General features: G+C 37.5%; 21 pseudogenes; all 21 read left to right on the forward strand.

The window, feature by feature from the left end:
• The first annotated feature begins 19 nt into the window (after positions 1 to 19).
• On the forward strand, positions 20 to 138 carry LOC148490774 (5S ribosomal RNA; annotated as a pseudogene).
• Positions 139 to 254: 116 nt separating this feature from the next.
• LOC148490775 (5S ribosomal RNA) lies at positions 255 to 373 on the forward strand (annotated as a pseudogene).
• Positions 374 to 489: 116 nt separating this feature from the next.
• Positions 490 to 608, forward strand: LOC148490776 (5S ribosomal RNA; annotated as a pseudogene).
• Positions 609 to 725: 117 nt separating this feature from the next.
• On the forward strand, positions 726 to 844 carry LOC148490777 (5S ribosomal RNA; annotated as a pseudogene).
• A 350-nt stretch (positions 845 to 1,194) lies between these two features.
• LOC148490778 (5S ribosomal RNA) lies at positions 1,195 to 1,313 on the forward strand (annotated as a pseudogene).
• A 116-nt stretch (positions 1,314 to 1,429) lies between these two features.
• Positions 1,430 to 1,548, forward strand: LOC148490779 (5S ribosomal RNA; annotated as a pseudogene).
• A 116-nt stretch (positions 1,549 to 1,664) lies between these two features.
• LOC148490780 (5S ribosomal RNA) lies at positions 1,665 to 1,783 on the forward strand (annotated as a pseudogene).
• Positions 1,784 to 1,899: 116 nt separating this feature from the next.
• On the forward strand, positions 1,900 to 2,018 carry LOC148490781 (5S ribosomal RNA; annotated as a pseudogene).
• Positions 2,019 to 2,134: 116 nt separating this feature from the next.
• On the forward strand, positions 2,135 to 2,253 carry LOC148490782 (5S ribosomal RNA; annotated as a pseudogene).
• Positions 2,254 to 2,369: 116 nt separating this feature from the next.
• LOC148490783 (5S ribosomal RNA) lies at positions 2,370 to 2,488 on the forward strand (annotated as a pseudogene).
• Positions 2,489 to 2,604: 116 nt separating this feature from the next.
• LOC148490784 (5S ribosomal RNA) lies at positions 2,605 to 2,723 on the forward strand (annotated as a pseudogene).
• A 116-nt stretch (positions 2,724 to 2,839) lies between these two features.
• LOC148490785 (5S ribosomal RNA) lies at positions 2,840 to 2,958 on the forward strand (annotated as a pseudogene).
• A 115-nt stretch (positions 2,959 to 3,073) lies between these two features.
• Positions 3,074 to 3,192, forward strand: LOC148490786 (5S ribosomal RNA; annotated as a pseudogene).
• A 116-nt stretch (positions 3,193 to 3,308) lies between these two features.
• Positions 3,309 to 3,427, forward strand: LOC148490787 (5S ribosomal RNA; annotated as a pseudogene).
• A 116-nt stretch (positions 3,428 to 3,543) lies between these two features.
• LOC148490788 (5S ribosomal RNA) lies at positions 3,544 to 3,662 on the forward strand (annotated as a pseudogene).
• A 116-nt stretch (positions 3,663 to 3,778) lies between these two features.
• On the forward strand, positions 3,779 to 3,897 carry LOC148490789 (5S ribosomal RNA; annotated as a pseudogene).
• A 115-nt stretch (positions 3,898 to 4,012) lies between these two features.
• Positions 4,013 to 4,131, forward strand: LOC148490790 (5S ribosomal RNA; annotated as a pseudogene).
• A 116-nt stretch (positions 4,132 to 4,247) lies between these two features.
• On the forward strand, positions 4,248 to 4,366 carry LOC148490791 (5S ribosomal RNA; annotated as a pseudogene).
• A 116-nt stretch (positions 4,367 to 4,482) lies between these two features.
• Positions 4,483 to 4,601, forward strand: LOC148490792 (5S ribosomal RNA; annotated as a pseudogene).
• A 116-nt stretch (positions 4,602 to 4,717) lies between these two features.
• Positions 4,718 to 4,836, forward strand: LOC148490793 (5S ribosomal RNA; annotated as a pseudogene).
• Positions 4,837 to 4,952: 116 nt separating this feature from the next.
• LOC148490794 (5S ribosomal RNA) overlaps positions 4,953 to 5,000 on the forward strand; it is a 119-nt pseudogene continuing 71 nt past the window's right edge.

Genomic DNA, 5,000 nt, shown 5'->3' on the forward strand with positions numbered 1-5,000 from the left:
AAAGTTAATGCTTTTGAGCACCTACAGCCAAACCACACTGGACATACCCAATCTTGTCTGATCTTGGAAGCTATGCAGTGTTGGGCCTGGTTAGTACTTGGACGGGAGATCACCTGGGAATACCAGGTGCTGTAGGTAATTTTATTTAGCCATAACATTCTTTTCTATTACATTTTACATTACATTTTTTCAACTTATCAATGAATTTTCTTGAGTTAAGAAGTAAAAGAGGTCTAAAGTTAATGTTTTTGAGCACCTACAGTCAAACCACACTGGACATGCCCAATCTTGTCTGATCTTGGAAGCTATGCAGTGTTGGGCCTGGTTAGTACTTGGATGGGAGACCACCTGGGTATTCCAGGTGCTGTAGGTAATTTTATACTGCCATAACATTCTTTTCTATTACATTTTACATTTCATTTTTTCAACTTATCAATGAATTTACTTGAGTTAAGAAGTAATAGAGGTCTAAATTTAATGCTTTTGAGCACCTACAGCCAAACCACACTGGACATGCCCAATCTCGTCTGATCTTGTAAGCTTTGCTGTGTTGGGCCTGGTTTGTACTTGGATGGGAGACCACCTGAGAATACCAGTTGCTGTAGGAAATTTTATACAGCCAAAACATTCTTTTCTATTACATTTTACATGTAATTTTTTCAACTTATCAATGAATTTACTTGAGTTAAGAAGTAAAAGAGGTCTAAAGTTAATGTTTTTTGAGCACCTACTGCCAAACCACACAGGACATGCCCAATCTCGTCTGAACTTGGAAGCTATGCAGTGTTGAGCCTGGTTAGTACTTGGATGGGAGACCACCTGGGAATACCAGGTGCTGTAGGTAATTTTATACTGCCATAACATTCTTTTCTATTATATTTTACATTTAATTTTTTCAACTTATCAATGAATTTACTTGAGTTAAGAAGTAATAGAGGTGTAAAATTAATGTTTTTGAGCACCTACAGCCAAACCACATTGGACATGCCCAATATCGTCTGATCTTGGAAGCTATGCAGTGTTCGGGATGGTTAGTAGTTGAATGGGAGACCACCTGGGAATACCAGGTGCTGTAGGTAATTTTAAACTGATATAACATTCTTTTCCATTACATTTTACATTTCATTTTTCAACTTATCATTGAATTTACTTGAGTTAAGAAGTAAAAGAGGTCTAAAGTTAATGTTTTTGAGCACCTACAGCCAAACCACACTGGACATGCCCAATCTCAACTAATCTTGGAAGCTATGCAGTGGTGGGCCTGGTTAGTACTTGGATGGGAGACCACCTAGAAATCCCAGGTGCTGTAAGTAATTTTATACTGCCATAACAGTCTTTTCTACTACATTTTACATTTAATTTTTTCAACTTATCAATGAATTTACTTGAGTTAAGAAGTAATAGAGGTCTAAAGTTAATGCTTTTGAGCACCTATAGCCAAACCACACTGGACATGCCCAATCTCGTCTGTTCTTGGAAGCTATGCAGTGTTGGGCCTGGTTAGTACTTGGATGGGAGATCACCTGGGAATACCAGGTGCTGTAGGTAATTTTATATAGCCATAACATTCTTTTCTATTACGTTTTACATTACATTTTTTCAACTTATCAATGAATTTTCTTGAGTTAAGAAGTAAAAGAGGTCTAAAGTTAATGTTTTTGAGCACCTACAGGCAAACCACACTGGACATGCCCAATCTCGTCTGATCTTGGAAGCTATGCAGTGTTGGGCCTGGTTAGTACTTGGATGGGAGACCACCTGGGAATACCAGGTGCTGTAGGTAATTTTATACTGCCATAACATTCTTTTCTATTACATTTTACATTTCATTTTTTCAACTTATCAATGAATTTACTTGAGTTAAGAAGTAATAGAGGTCTAAATTTAATGCTTTTGAGCACCTACAGCCAAACCACACTGGACATGCCCAATCTCGTCTGATCTTGTAAGCTTTGCTGTGTTGGGCCTGGTTTGTACTTGGATGGGAGACCACCTGAGAATACCAGTTGCTGTAGGAAATTTTATACAGCCAAAACATTCTTTTCTATTACATTTTACATTTAATTTTTTCAACTTATCAATGAATTTACTTGAGTTAAGAAGTAAAAGAGGTCTAAAGTTAATGTTTTTGAGCACCTACTGCCAAACCACACTGGACATACCCAATCTTGTTTGATCTTGGAAGCTATGCAGTGTTGGGCCTGGTTAGTACTTGGATGGGAGACCACCTGGGAATACCAGGTGCTGTAGGTAATTTTATACTGCCATAACATTCTTTTCTATTACATTTTACATTTAATTTTTTCAACTTATCAATGAATTTACTTGAGTTAAGAAGTAATAGAGGTCTAAAGTTAATGTTTTTGAGCACCTACAGCCAAACCACACTGGACATGCGCAATCTCGTCTGATTTTGGAAGCTATGCAGTGTAGGGCCTGGTTATTACTTGGATGGGAGACCACCTAGGAATCCCAGGTGCTGTAGGTAATTTTATACTGCCATAACAGTCTATTCTATTACATTTTATATTTAATTTTTTCAACTTATCAATGAATTTACTTGAGTTAAGAAGTAATAGAGGTCAAAAGTTAATGCTTTAGAGCACCTACAGCCAAACCACACTGGACATGCCCAATCTCATTTGATCTTGGAAGCTATGCAGTGTTGGGCCTGGTTAGTACTTGGACGGGAGACCACCTGGGAATACCAGGTGCTGTAGGTAATTTTATACTGCCATAACATTCTTTTCTATTACATTTTACATTTAATTTTTTCAACTTATCAATGAATTTACTAGAGTTAAGAAGTAATAGAGGTCTAAAGTTAATGGTTTTGGGCACCTACAGCTAAAGCACACTGGACATGCCCAATATCATCTGATCTTGGAAGCTATGCAGTGTTGGGCCTGGTTAGTACTTGGATGGGAGACCACCTGGGAATACCAGGTGCTGTAGGTAACTTTATACTGCCATAACATTCTTTTATATTACATTTTACATTTCATTTTTCAACTTATCATTGAATTTACTTGAGTTAAGATGTAAAAGAGGTCTAAAGTTAATGTTTTTGAGCACCTACAGCCAAACTACACTGGACATGCCCAATCTTGTCTGATCTTGGAAGCTATGCAGTGTTGAGCCTGGTTAGTACTTGGATGGGAGACCATCAGGAAATACCAGGTGCTGTAGGTAATTTTATGCAGCCATAACATTCTTTTCTATTACATTTTACATTTAATTTTTTCAACTTATCAATGAATTTACTTGAGTTAAGAAGTAATAGAGGTCTAAAGTTAATGTTTTTGAGCACCTACAGCCAAACCACACTGGACATGCCCAATCTCGTCTGATCTTGGAAGCTATGCGGTGTTGGGCCTGGTTACTACTTGGGTGGGAGACCACCTGGGAATACCAGGTGCTGTAGGTCATTTTATACAGCCAAAACATTCTTTTCTATTACAATTTACATTTAATTTTTTCAACTTATCAATGAATTTACTTGAGTTAAGAAGTAAAAGAGGTCTAAAGTTAATGTTTTTGAGCACCTACAGCCAAACCACACTGGACATGCCCAATCTCGTTTGATCTTGGAAGCTATGCAGTGTTGGGCCTGGATAGTACTTGGACGGGAGACCACCTGGGAATACCAGGTGCTGTAGGTAATTTTATATAGTCATAACATTCTTTTCTATTACATTTTACATTACATTTTTTCAACTTATCAATGAATTAACTTGAGTTAAGAAGTAAAAGAGGTCTAAAGTTAATGTTTTTGAGCACCTACAGTCAAACCACACTGGACATGCCCAATCTCGTCTGATCTTGAAAGCTATGCAGTGTTGGGCCTGGTTAGTACTTGGATGGGAGACCACCTGGGAATGCCAGGTGCTGTAGGTAATTTTATACTGCCATAACATTCTTTTCTATTACATTTTACATTTCATTTTTCAACTAATCATTGAATTTACTTGAGTTAAGAAGTAAAAGAGGTCTAAAGTTAATGTTTTTGGGCACTTACAGCCAAACCACACTGGACATGCCCAATCTCGTCTGGACTTGGAAGCAATGCAGTGTTGGGCCTGGTTAGTACTTGGATGGGAGATCACCTGGGAATACCAGGTGCTGTAGGTAATTTTATATAGCCATAACATTCTTTTCTATTACATTTTACATTACATTTTTTCAACTTATCAATGAATTTTCTTGAGTTAAGAAGTAAAAGAGGTCTAAAGTTAATGTTTTTGAGCACCTACAGGCAAACCACACTGGACATGCCCAATCTCGTCTGATCTTGGAAGCTATGCAGTGTTGGGCCTGGTTAGTACTTGGATGGGAGACCACCTGGGAATACCAGGTGCTGTAGGTAATTTTATACTGCCATAACATTCTTTTCTATTACATTTTACATTTCATTTTTTCAACTTATCAATGAATTTACTTGAGTTAAGAAGTAATAGAGGTCTAAATTTAATGCTTTTGAGCACCTACAGCCAAACCACACTGGACATGCCCAATCTCGTCTGATCTTGTAAGCTTTGCTGTGTTGGGCCTGGTTTGTACTTGGATGGGAGACCACCTGAGAATACCAGTTGCTGTAGGAAATTTTATACAGCCAAAACATTCTTTTCTATTACATTTTACATTTAATTTTTTCAACTTATCAATGAATTTACTTGAGTTAAGAAGTAAAAGAGGTCTAAAGTTAATGTTTTTGAGCACCTACTGCCAAACCACACTGGACATACCCAATCTTGTTTGCTCTTGGAAGCTATGCAGTGTTGGGCCTGGTTAGTACTTGGATGGGAGACCACCTGGGAATACCAGGTGCTGTAGGTAATTTTATACTGCCATAACATTCTTTTCTATTACATTTTACATTTAATTTTTTCAACTTATCAATGAATTTACTTGAGTTAAGAAGTAATAGAGGTCTAAAGTTAATGGTTTTGGGCACCTACAGCCAAACCACACTGGACATGCCCAATCTCGTCTGATCTTTG

Source organism: Taudactylus pleione, unplaced genomic scaffold, assembly GCF_031769625.1.
Source record: "Taudactylus pleione unplaced genomic scaffold, aTauple2 ptg000550l, whole genome shotgun sequence".
In the NCBI taxonomy this organism is placed as follows: domain Eukaryota; kingdom Metazoa; phylum Chordata; class Amphibia; order Anura; family Myobatrachidae; genus Taudactylus; species Taudactylus pleione.